Here is a 13,877-nt window from a genome sequence, read left to right as displayed (position 1 = left end):
ATTGATCCTCAGTGCTTTCTTCATACTGCACACAACGTTTAAATCACAGTGGTCGCAGACTTAAGTACAAAGCTAAAACCATAAAACTTGTACAAGAAAATATAGGAGGAAATCAGGCAGCCACTAGTCTGTTTTAAGTCACTACAGTGTTGCCTCTTCTTGACTTTCATATAAGAGTATTATTATCCTTATGCATATATTATATCTTTTTTAATTGTTCCAGTTCTTGGATATTTCTGTCTTTCTCTTTTTTCTCTTTGTATTTCAGTTCTGGAAGTTTGTATTAGTGTATCTTCAAGCTCCTGTTTTTTTTTTCCCTCAGCTGTGTCTAGTTAGCTGATGAGCCAATCAAAGGCATTCTTCATTTCTGATCTCTAATATTCCCATTTACTTCTTTACTTTCCATCTCTCTGCTTACATTACCCATCTGTCCTTGCATGTTGTCCACTTTTCCCATTAGAGCCCATTTGCTATTAATCACAGGTAAAACTGAACATCTTTCCTGTTTACTTCTTTACATATATGATCGGAATCTGTGTGTGTGTGTGTGCTTTTTTTTATTTTAGTGCTTACGATTTCTCATTTAAGAATGTACACCTCATGTAAAAACTTGTATATAAATGTTCATAGGTACATTCATAATGGCCCCAAATGGAAACAACCTGAATGTCTGTCAACAGATTGATAAACAAAATATGGTATATCCATACAATAACGTATTACTCAGAAATGAAAGGAGGTAATGGTATATGCTGCGACATGGGTGAACTAGCAAGAATTATGCTTAGTGAAAGAAGCCAGTCACGAAGTCCTAGATACTGTATGATTCCATTTGTGTGAACTGACGAGAATAGGTAAATCCGTAGAGATAGAAAGTAGATTAGTGGTTGCCTGAGATGTAGGGGTGGGGAAGAGATTGTGTGGGGTTGGAGAGAATTGGGAGGATTAGGGGAGAGATAGCTAGGGGTACTGGGTTTCTTTTTGGGATGATGAAAATGTTCTAAAATTGATTGTTAACAGTTGTCAATTGACAGTTGTACAACTCTGAATACACTAAATGCCATTGAATTGCATGCTTTAAGTGTATGGTAAGTGAATTATATCTCAGTAAAGCTGTTTGAGAATATAGCGGTTGTATTGAAGAATAGTAAGAGCTCTATGATGCCATAAGGAATATTATGGAAAAATATTGTTGCCTTTCTCACAGCACTGACCTAAGAAGGTTTGCTGTTGCAGATATTCCTGGGCTTCAAAAATAATATGTTAATTGAACTCACTTCAATTTTTCTAAAACCTCACTCAGTCTTTGTTATAGTAGTCAGCCTGTAATTATTTAATGTTAATTCCAGCATAGTATATTTTTCTTCCTTAATTTTTTCTTTTAAAGATTTTATTTATTTATTTTTAGAGAGAGGGGAGGGGTGAGAGGAAAAGAGGGAGAGAAACATCAGTGTGCGGTTGCTGCTTGCACACTCTGTGCTGGGGACCTGTCTCACAACCCAGGCCTGTGCCCTGACTGGGAATTGAACCATTGACCCTTTGGTTCTCAGTCTGGAGCTCAATCCACTGAGCCACACCAACCACAGTGCGTAGTATATTTTTCATGTGTTCAAGTTTATATTGAAAATAATTTATTCTTAAAAAATAAATTAAAAATCACACCTAGATCTATCTGCACTTTTCTATTATCCATTAAATGTTGGTGAGATATGGGCATTGTACAGGAGAATGTTTAGAAATCAATTTTTGTTCTCAAACTTATAATAGTAATTAAAAAAAATTACCAAGAAAGCCGTAATTTTCATGGATCTGCTATTTAGGGTTAATGAAGTGCTGTGGTTACAAGTGGAAAGATCAGGTTATTTTACTTGAGGTAATCAGATCACACGTAGTCCTTCTCGTCCCTTTTTATTTTCTTCTTAGGTTTTAAACTTAGAAAAATCTCCTATGGAAAGAAGACTGATGACTAGTGACATATTTAAAATTCGAGGTACCTGGTGCTGTGATGGTATATAGGAGAATATTAATGGCATTAGTAATTTTAAAAGCTAAAACATTTTGAATATAATGTTGATCAAACAGCCCTTTAAAAAGTTTTGTCTCTTTTTTTAGCAGAGGTCACATAAAAAAGATGCTTTTAACAGAAAATTCCTATCGATAGTTGTGTTTTATTAAAGTCAAAGACTGACTGAAGGTTAAACTTAAGCTTTGATGATGGAGCTTTCAAGATACGTAGAGAAAACTGTTCAAGTTCTAAGGTCCGTCTTTGACAGGAACAGCAAATGTCTGAATTGCTGCGCTCACCCTTTTTCTGCTCCTGGTGAGAAAGTGGATTGAGATAAAGTTCTAGTAATTGCTCATAGTCAGGATTCATTAAAAGGGCAGTTTTATTGGACTTGGAAAATACAGACATAAAAGTGGTCAGATTGGCAGTAATATAGCTCTTGTAGTACTTAATTTTGTAACTTAATTAAGAAATATAATTGGCCTAAGTATCAGCTCAATGATGTAAAAGTGAACTGCTGTATAAATAGTCCAGTTTATTATAAATGGCTCTATCTCTTGTGTGCCAGACTCTTAATTACTTTCTTAGGATTCTGTGTTTGTTTCCAAAGGCTGTTTTACTAAGAATATGTTTTTGAATCTGTGTAATATTTGACATGTAAAGCCTGCATTATTATGAAGCTGATATTGAAAACCTCTAAACTTCTAACCTTGAATAGGATTTGTTATGTATAACCATTACATGCTGCTACTGGTGGATTCAAAATTGCCTTTTCTGGGACTCTGCTTTGTGAAAAATAGTATGTATTGGGCATGAGTGCATGACAGCTGACATTTATCAAGGATAACAGGAGCTTTACTCATTTTCACATTTTAAAGTAACTTTGAAAGCTTTGCATGTGCACATGTGGTCAACATATGTTTCTAAGATTTAAATATATTTTTCATCATGTATCAGTGAAACTCTCAATCTTTAATGAGCTTCATATATTAAACTTATACTATGTTAGTACGCAAGCATCTAAGTAAGTATACTTTGTGAATACATAGAGATCACTTTAGGGTATTCACTTCTGTAGAGTTTTATCTTATAGCTTTTAAATTATAACAAGTAAGAATGTACCTAATGTATTCCTGGTAGCACCCCGATTGATTACACAATGTGTGATTTGGCACTCTTTCATTCCTCTGCTATAAAGTTTGACCCTAATGTAGAAAACTGAGTTACAGAAATTACTCTTTTCTAAATCAATTACTAGTGTTTTGCTTTTCTGTTTGAAAGACTTAGCAAGGTATTTTACTGGAGGGTGACATGAAGAGAATTGTCATCGCATAACTTTTTAGTATTGGTTCTTCGCTTTTTAAAATTTTTCTTCAAAATTAGATTGTGATAATAATTTTAAAAGTTATTATAGAATAAAATCGCAGAGTTCTTCATGTATTGGCACACTTGTTAATTAAAATAACACCTTTTTATAGTTGGTACGGGTTTCAGATACGGCATCCCTTCTGTATATTTGTTGATATGCAGATGACATGCACTTGCTGCAAGGTAACGGGAGACACCTTTGACCGCACAAGGGAAACCGGCCGTCCACAGCTGTAATTCTCCTGTCTTTTCATTTTTAGACATGATTCAGTAGTATATGGGCCTGCGAAGTAAGTTAAATTTTGAGTGTAAGAATTTTTACTTGGACTTTTGATAAGCCTGTTTAGTGGTATGAGGGTACTATATAAACTGTGGCTGTTAAAATATCTCTCTCCCAATTCAGTTTGAAATGTAAGAAGCCCAAGTTCTATACCTTTCTTTCTTTTTTTTATTGGCAGTTGAAAAGGAAGCCATTTTATTAAGAATGATGGAAGAGTGAAAGGAATTTTAAATTCAGGCTAGTTCAATTGCCATTGTCTTTATATTTTAAGAAATTGCAGAGCAATTAATTATGAATTTTAACACAGGTTTTCAAAGTGTAAATTGTCCTTAATGACTTGTGACCCGAGTGCCCTTTGTAATAAGAAGTGCTGTTTCAGTACATTATTTTGACTGAGAGGTATACAGTATCACAGAGGTTTGAAGAACATATTTGAAGTGTTTACATAAGAACACTTTAAGACCACTACCAAAACTTTATTTGTAGATCTTAGCAGAATTTAGTACTTCCCAAAAGATATCTTTCTAGCCCTCTCCTAGGTACCAAAGTTTAGGTAATTTGCTTAAGGTATTCAGCTGATGTAGGAGTTAGAAAACACTAATACTACAGTGTTTCCAGAATTTATCTGGATGGTAGATGTAGTTACTTTGTAATTACAGAGGCAGTTTTTTTTAAATAACCTTGATTCTTGAGGAAGCCATTTTTAAGCCTATTGTTTGCTTTTTTTGTTTTTGGTATATGGTTTTTAATTCTTTTTTATTTTTAATTGATTTTAGTGAGAGAGAAAGATATCAGGAGATCAATTTGTTGTTCCACTTATTTATGCATTCACTGCTTCCTGTGTGTTCCCTGAGTGGAGAGGTCAAACTTGCAACTTGGCGTATGGGGATGACACTAACCAAGTGAGCTACCTGGCCAGGGCCTGGTTTTTAATTCCTTAAGCAACTTTGTAGAGGTGATAGCATATCCATTTTAGAGAATAAGAAATTGAAGTTTAGAGATTTAAATTTGTTAATATTATACTGGGGTTTATATACACTCTGAAATCTTTCTTTCCCACTCTTTACTTCACTGTGCTGCATTCTGGTTGGCTTCATCAGTTTTCTTGTCTAATTCGCTGTGTGTGTTGTATAGAGTCTAGGAATGAATCCTGCCTTGAGTTTTGGTTCCAGATAGAGGTTTAAGTATCCCATGTTAACCAAATCTATTCAGAGTTTGGATATTTGATGCTCAGATAGTAGGTAATACTATCTTTTTTTAAATACTTTATAATATCTGAAGGTTTCCACAACCATTTTGTTTTCATATTTTTGTCAGTTCTTTATCATTAAAAATCATAAACATTTTAAACTTCAGTTTCATTTTATTGGGTAGTGAGTTTATCTTTAGATATTGATGAATTTATTGGCCATTTTTCTCGGTTCTGTTTTCAAATACACTTGGGAATTTTAGTTTACAATTTGCCACTTGAGTAGGAAATGTGTTTTTCCTGTCTTTCTTTTGGTGCCCTCCATGTATACCCCTCTCCCTGCCCCTGGCATTCATAGCTCCATTTTTGTTGACTTCACCCATTTCTACCATAATCTTCAGTCTAGGTTCAGGATTTCATTCTGAAGTATTAATTGGCAATATCAGAGATATACGTGTATGTGCCTCAGGTTTTGTATGTATTACCCTTTTCAACTACAGGTGGCAGTTTGATACAATCGATAACTAGCTGTTAATAATTGCTTTTTTTTCCACCTTCCTTTCAGGGCTTTTTTGTTCGGTGTCTACCTGTGAGTCTTGCTTTTGGTCCTGTCATCGTGTACGTGATTGGATTTCCTGACTGCTTTCGCTAGTTTCCGGTCCAGAGCTCTGTGGGTTCATGGAGTCATACGTTCCTTGCTGTGTGTTCGCTCAGTGCTTTGGTCCAAAGACATACTTGTTATACTCGAGCATAGCTGTGTCTTTCTAAATTAATAAAATTAAAAAAAAGCTGTCATTGTGTTTGGAGCAGGGGGAGAGTGTGTCTGGTTGAAAGCAGTAGTCCGCTGTGTTGTGTTATCAGGAAGGCCTTCGTTCTTTCCATCTTACAGCGTGGCTATTTTTATACAGATGGTCCCGACTTTGTACAACTTAAATTTTTTCTTTACAACTTAAATTTTTTGATGATGCAAAAACGATGTACATTCATCAGAAATGTACTTTGAATTTTACATTTTAATCTTTTCCTGGGCTAGTGATACGTGGTATGATACTCTCTTGTCATACTGGACAGTGGCAGCGAGCCTCAGCTCCCAGTCCGCCACTCCACCACGAGGATAAACAGCCGATGCTCCACAGTGTATTCATTTTGTTAGATGATGGTGAGCAACGGGAGGCTAGTTAATGTGTTCTGAGCCTGGTTAAGGTAGGCTGGGCTATGATGTTTGATAGGTTAAGTGTATTAAATGTATTTTTGAATTAAGATATATTCTATTTGTAATGGAGTTATTTCAGTTTCCGATGGGTTTATCGGGATAGAACCCCACTGTGAGTTGATTGATGAGCAGCTGTATAGGTCCGCAGATAGTAGATACTGAAATATTTATTAAGTGAATGTAGAGGATCTTGGAGAAACCATAGCAATTTCAAAACCTCAATTCCAGCCTTCTTCTAGTCCAGTGGTTCTCGCAAAGTGTGGTTCATGGACCCTTGAGAGTCCCTGAGAACCTTTTGTGGGGTCCCCACAGTTAAAACTTTTTTGCGGTGTATGTTGTTTGGCATTCTCATCCTGTTGATGTTTGCACTGATGGTGCAGAAGCAGTGGTGCATGAAACTGCTGGCACCTTAGCTCTGGTTATTTGTAAAAGGCTGTTGAAATTGTCTTTCCTTTTACAAGTACAGGTCTCTTTGAGGCTGGGTTTCTTTCTTATGTTTTAACCAAAATAACATTGAAACAGATGGAATGGAGAACTAGATGAGAATTAAGCTGTCCCTTATTCAGACATAAGATTTGTAAAAATGTAAAGCAATGCCACCTCTGTTTCTGAATTGTTTTATTTCAGAAAAGTTATTTTTCATAAAATTGCTCATGTTAACATATAATGGGGTTATTATAAAATGAATTAGTATTTCAAATATTTTCTAAGTTTGAATTTATAATATGGTAAATGTTGACAGATACAACCTAAGTAACAAAAGCTTTTTGGGGTTCTCAATTTTTAAGAAGTAGAGGAGTCCCGATATCAAAACGGTTGAGAAGCGCTGAACTAGTAAATTTGTTTGGAACTCTAGAAGCATTTGATGTAACCCTTTCCCCTTGCTGTCTGTATTAGTTGCCTGTAGCGCATCCAGTTCCTGCTACACAGCTGTCTCTGTTCTGTCCTGCTTGAACATGAGAGGGACCTGAGAAAAACCAGCAAAGTGTGGCCAAGTTCACGGACACATAGTTGTCCTTATCCTGAATCTCTCTCCTTTAGTAGTAAGAACCAGATTAACTGTGGATGGTTAGGACTTTGAATGCCTATGTGACATTGTGCGCTGTGTTGGTACTCATTTGTTCCTGCCTTTGAGTTACAGACCATGCATTACTTTTCAGAGGAGACCTTTTATATAGCACATAGTACATTTTGTGATTCTATACGTACAAGATCAGCGTTTTTCAACCAGTGTGCTGCAAGAGTTTTTAAAACATGGAGTACCTGAGTATTTAGTCAGGGGCACTGACCTCTTTTTCCTTAGGTTGTCAAATTTAAAAAAGAAAAAAAAAGACAACAGCTAGCACAACAACAGCTTTCTGGTGTGAATGCCCTGTCTTGAACCATAAATATATAGGTCATATAATGGAATTATATTTTACTGGTCACATCACATAATAAAGTTGCATCTGATTGGTTAATTCTTGGTACCAGAAATCCTATATACAAGTATAGGCACCTGATTTTTTTATCTTCATCTGAGGACATTTTTCATGGCTTTTAGAGAGAGGGAGAGGGCAGGAGTGAAAGTGGGGGGAAGGAGGGAAAGAGGAAGAAGGAGAGAGAGAGAGAAAGAGAGATATCAGTGTGAGAGAGAAAAATCAATTGGTTCCTCCCGCACGTGCCCTGACCAGGAATTGAACCCACGTGACCTTTCGGTCCCTGGGACAGCACTCCAACCAGCTGAGCCACGCCTGCCAGGGTGGCCCCTCATGTTTTAAAAAAGTCTCTTTGGAGTAAAAAGGGTAGGTAATTACAGTTGTTTTTCCTTTTTATTGTAAATTAATAAAAATTACACCTATTTTTTTGTCAGATTATCAAAATACATTTTTGGTGTACTGCCGAATTTTAGTAACTGGTCGATGTGTGCCATGAGATGAAAAAGGTTGAAAATCGCTGCACTAGATTGTTGATTTGACTCTGGGTCATCAGCTCATTGAAGGCAGAAGCCGTTGCTTGTTTTGATCAGCAGCTCATCTCCAGCACAGGGCATAGGGAATTTGACTCCTTTGTTTATGTGGACAACCCTCAGTACGTGGAATGGTGACCGTCTTTAAACCGAAAAAACAAACAAAAACCTTTTTCCCAGTTTTTAGAAATGATTGACATGTCACTGCATGAGTGTATGGCATACATCATGGTGGTTCCATTTACATGTGTTGTAAAATGGTTACCACCACAGATTCAGCTAACAACCGTCTCATATAAATATGATAAAAAGAACAGTCTTTTCTCTCTGTGATGAGAACTCTCAGGATTTACTCTCTTCACAGCATTCCTGTGTATCGTACAGAAGTGTTAACTACAGTCATCATATGGTACAGTCATCATTACATTCCTACTGATTAAGTGACCACTCTTACGATACTTGCTCAAGCGGGTTTTGATTTTAACCAGTTTAGTTGTATGAGTGATTTCATAAGAGTTCATAATTAAATTTTTGCTTGGGATGTTCTCTAGCAATAATGACGTGCCCCCGGTTTCATTTCCTAGACACACGCAGGTAGGTTTTATGAAGTACAGAAAGAAGCTCTTTAAAGTCATGAATCATGAAATTGACCTTTGAAAAGCAACAACAATAAGAAAAAACCAAGCTATTTTATTGTAAATTATTTGGGTGATGCTCTTTTTGTCCTATTTCTCAGTATTTTATATTCTTGCTCTTTGAAAATTTCCTCCCTGGAACAATTGTGACCTAGAGGCATAGATTTTTAATTCCACTTGGTAGAGTGGCTACATTTTGAAGGGGAATGGGGCGTCAGTTGTTGAGATTATTGTTCATTTTAGACTTTGATGCTTTAACATTTCTGCTGGTGGTACCCCACCCTCCAAGGGGTAAATGAGGTTAAGAAGTGCCCTTTATTTTTTTTAGACTTTGATATATATGTGTGTTCTCAGTCATCATTTGTATCATTTTGATCCTGAAACCAGTAGTGACTTGGAGATTTATTTGAAGAGAGAAATTCTATTGCCAGGCATGTAACTTCTAGGGAGATGGAAACATCATTTTCAAGAAGGATTCATTTGAATGTAAAGTTATTTAGGCTAGGAGTGGAATTAGAGTTGGTGAAGAGTAACAAGCTGTGAGGTCAGGAAAAGTAAAAAAAATAACAATGGAAACAGCAAGAAAAGAGCTACAGACTAACCTGAAGTAAAGACGGTGACCCATTCCGGAAGTCTTATGAGTCAGACTCGCCATGTCTGCCTCGCCAGCGTTAGAGACCATCTGCCCCAACCCCTTCGCTTTTAGAGAAGGACATCTTGCTAAGATGTGTTTTTCCTTTGATACCTTCCACTCTCAGTATCTTTTCTCTGAAAAATTAATTCAGAGGGCTTTAATCAGTCTAACATTTTCACATTGTTAATTTTTGTAATGTTCGTGTCACAAGTAAATCCATTGTATGTAGCTTCTTTATGTTTTTGATACTGGTGGACGGACTAATTTCAATACTGTAGGGATAGTGTCTTGTTATGCTAAGTGTTTAACCCTGCAAGCCCTCCAGTATAGGAATAGCTGTTTTGAAGTTGACCCATGCTTACCATTCCCTATATCATTTCATTCATTGCTTGCTTAGTGCCACTTTCTATAGCAGTTCTGCTGCTCTCTGCCATTTGGTTACAGGTGGCTGATGTTGACAGCTCTTAAGTTTTAACAGTTTTTCTAATGTCTTTCTCCTCTGAGGCAGATAGAAGGATTAGGAGAGAATGGGTCACATGTTGTGATCATGTCTCCTTTACATCTTTATTGCTTATTAATTACATTTACATCAGATTTCATTTCTTCTCTGTACACTCACGCCCCTAACTCCTCACTGCTTAATGTAGTGCTTTTACCACTTACCTCAAGGGGGCTAAAAAGTTTGCTTTTCTCGTCTTCCTCTCTTTCTTTGTTACTTCGATTTTCGTTATGTGTCAAGGGACAACCTTAGGTATAAACAGTACTTTTGGTGTAGAGATATTTATGTCTATCAAAAAAAAATTAAACCACAACTCTAGATGTAAAAGGAGATCATAAAGGAGAACGAGCAGTGTACCTAGTACCTTTGAAGGTGCTCGGATGACCTCTTCAGAGTCTTCTAAAATGTGCCTCCTTATTCTTTATACCTTAAGATTCTTTATCTCAAGAACACATATATTTATGACAATATTTTTTTATTTTCATGGCATTATGTTAGCTAGTAGCTATAGCTCACCACACTTTTTTAGTGGGAAACTTTCTTTGAATTATAATCAGTTGATTATAATTCAAAAATTATATGTTGAGGTTAGTTTGCATAGTCCTGGCTGATTTATTTGTGTGAACCTTTTTGATTTGTTGCCATATGGGATATTTGTAGCTGTTTGTTTGTCAAATGAGAGCCAAATTAGTGTTGCTGAGCATTCATCATCATTCTTGGTATGGTGTACTTCCGAGGGGTCACCGTTATTCCCTGTGATTGTTTTGTACTGCTTTTCATCCTCACAACAAACATACGAATTTGTGAGGTGTGAGTATACCCAGTTTTTACAGGTGGTAAGCTTTTTCCAGGTGACAAAAGTTTACCTTTCAGTGAAGGTGAGATTCAGCTCTCAAGCTTGATTCCAATAAATCCCCATCATCTTTTTACTGTATCATAGTCCGTCTGCCGAAGGGTTCGAACCCTCGAGTTTTGTTCTGATAGTCAGCTCGAAGGCACTCCATTTTTTGGGAGTACCCAAGTGAAAATGACGTGTCAGAAAGAAGCAAAAACATTCTGCAAAGTATTTTTCCCCCAACCCGCTGCCAAATCTCTGTATTGTAGGAAGATTTTAGAGTTGGTCTAAAGTACAGCTAATAGGATGGGAAGGAGGAGAATGGGAGATGGAAAAAGGAGCGAGGGTGGGGGAGTGAAAAAGAAAGGAAGGAGTTTGTAATAAAAGTCTCATACACATTTTTATAATGGATTAGAGTTTATGTGAGAGAAGTAGAGACAGAAAAGTGAAGAGGAGTGGAGTGCGATGTTGGGAAATGCTGTAATTGAAGTCAAAAAGTGACCAGCATAAAGAAGGAAACTTCTAATTGGGAGAATTGGGGATGCTTTCGCCAAAGGCGACGGTTCAGCTTGGTCTTGAAGGATGAGTTAGGGGTATTCTACATAGAAGAGGGATGAAGGGGAGATTTAAAGAGAAACCAAGGATTTAAGATAAAAACAATAGGAAATATTTCAGTGATCATCCTTTGTCAAAAGTTTCTCTCAGCATAGGTAATTTGACTGGCTGCTGATAGTGGTGGTGATGAGGAGGAAGTATGACTGATAGTTTGTTGTTTAGAATGAAGCTGAAATCGGGTTCATATGAGGCTTAAGTTTAGGTCTGTTCTCGTGTATAAGAGAGAGAGAGTGCATAAAATTGTAGGAGTCAGTGTAACCTTTAAAGCAACTAAAGAATTACCCAGCTAGTTAGTATGCTGTCAGGAGAGGGTAATACGATTTGGATGGAATTGGCTTGCTTTACTGCCTCTGCACAACGTGTATTTGTGAACTTCAACTCTGTTGCTTACGCAGGGGCTGAAAAGTCTCTTGGCAGCAAGCTTCTAGTTGCAACCAACACCTGTCTTGGCTAATTGGGATGCCCAGTTCTGGCGGTAGAGCCTCTGGGGAGTTTGTGTTTGAGTTTTTCTTCATTGGATTTAAACTGGAGCATGAATGTGAAGGGCCTTTGGGTCAGCCTGTTGGTTGAGAATGAAAAGGCAAAAGGAGTGTAGGGAATGAAACCTTGTGGGTAAAGTGGCTGTTAATGTACATTCAGATGTTTTTCAGCTCAACCTATGTATTAAAAAGAGGATATTTTATTTTGTTGCTCTCTGGTAGCCCCTTTCCAAAATTGCTGGCATTATAAACTGTAATAGATATAGTTTACATATATATAATATAGATACAGGAAGAGAAATGACCAAGACCTGAGATTATAGCATTTTCTGGCATATGTCTTTACCGAGATAGTTTATTGTAGACACCTTTATGTACTTTTTCTCTTTTTTAAGAAAACTGTAGGTTGGTAGGTTTCCTGTCAGATGTGTTCCCATGCACTTTATTACATTGCGTTCATGCGAACACTCACCATATTATTTTATAATCGTTTATACGTTTTCCTCTTCTGCTAGTCTGTGCGTTTACGCAGTGTGTGATGTCATTCTTTTGTTTTCTGGACCTAAAATGGCTTTGGGCATGTAAATGTTTGAGCTGAATGGAATTAAATTGAAAAATGGATTGCATTAGGTAGTTTATACTTTATCCTACGAAACATAACAGGTTATCAATAACCAAACAAAAGGATGTTGCCAGTTAGTTTTTGTTTGAAAATTTCCCTCTTCCCTTCCTAGTCTCTTTTCAACTCTTGTTCTTTTTCCCAAGGTGGAGCTACGACACAGGTAGGACACACACACTGGAGGACAGAGCTTTCATAGTGGCCCTGTGTTTGTGGACTGGTCTCTTCCCTTGCCCCCCCCCCGCACCCCGAAAATACACAGACTGTATTTTGTTCAGTTCTTTCCGCCGCGGTGCTGGTTCTCTTGCAATTGCACAGCAGACTGAAATAAAACCTTTGCTATTTTAGAAAATACAGTCTTGTAGGAGTAAATGTTTAGACTGACTACTGGGGACTGTGTACTACAGCGGCTTGAGTAAGAGTATCAGCTTGAGTTTGGACAGTGCCTTCACGTACAGATGTCTCAAAATGTTGTTCAAGGGCAATTTTTTGTTCTAATTGGCTTGAGCAGTATCTGCTTTTATATAGTACTTCAAGCAGTTTTTAATAAATCAAATCTATAGTTGTTTGAAAAATTTTGTTAAGTTACTGTGATTCTCAGGAGATACCCAGAAGCACTCCCTGATTCACATATTAATCATATCTCATGTAAGTCAGGGAAACAGGCCTGACCAATGAACTAAATTACTGGGGGGATAGTCAGAGTTCTCGCCCGAGCATTTACTCTCACAAAATCCAAGAATCAAAATACTTGACAGACTATTTTAGGGTACAGTTTGTGCTTTTCTGGTCTCAAGTTTTTTTTTCTGGCTGTGTAAGCCATTGGCTGTTCGTCATCTCAAGTGGAAGTCAGGGTCATAGTTAATTAGACCATGTCAGAGGGCATTTTATTTGGTGACTTGAAAACTAAATTTAGTTTTTAGGGGCTTGAAGGGAGTAGCAGCATTTAGCACCTGCTGAACGTGAGCAGTTCCTTACCTCTGTCCCCAATACTGCATGCCCTTAACCCTGGATGTAGTAACTTTTCAGTGCTCCGACTGATCAGCCCAGAAATTTTCTGGTTCACTGGTTGGAGATGGGGTGATTCAACAGTATGAATGGTTAAATGGTGAGATAAAGTGCCCAAGAAATATTTGATATGTATATATTTTATTGGTTATGAAGTTTGAAGATATTGTAGTCTTAGCTCTGTCATCTCATATCTGTGTGTGATGTAGTGAAAAGTTATGTAGCTATTTCTGTATCTGTACAATGGGAATGATAAAACGTACCTTGGAGAGTCGCTATGAGAAATTACAAAAGAATATGCGATATGCCCAGCACTGTAGCCACAAAAGTTACACCCTTACTAATTTAGAAAAAGTAAAATACTTTAGTTCGTCTCTGTCCGTTGAGATTTACTGGGTAACCTATCTCTTCCCCATTTTGGCATGGCATGGCTTTTCTTAGGCCCCCACCAAATGACTTTTCGCTTGCCTAGTGACACTAGCATTGTTGATTATTATCTTTTCCTTTTGGACAGGGAGTAAGTACTTCCTGTATCCTTGTCTATCTGACT

At 37.2% G+C, this 13,877-nt stretch overlaps 1 protein-coding gene across 16 annotated transcripts in view; it reads left to right on the top strand.

Moving 5' to 3' along the window:
* The window catches only part of NCOA3 (nuclear receptor coactivator 3), a 95,188-nt gene that overhangs the window by 50,735 nt on the left and 30,576 nt on the right, over nucleotides 1-13,877 (top strand). The window lies entirely within an intron of this gene.

The sequence above is a fragment of the Desmodus rotundus genome, chromosome 6, assembly GCF_022682495.2.
Source record: "Desmodus rotundus isolate HL8 chromosome 6, HLdesRot8A.1, whole genome shotgun sequence".
Classification (NCBI taxonomy): Eukaryota; Metazoa; Chordata; class Mammalia; order Chiroptera; family Phyllostomidae; genus Desmodus; species Desmodus rotundus.
This window is presented reverse-complemented; position numbering and strand designations above follow the sequence as displayed.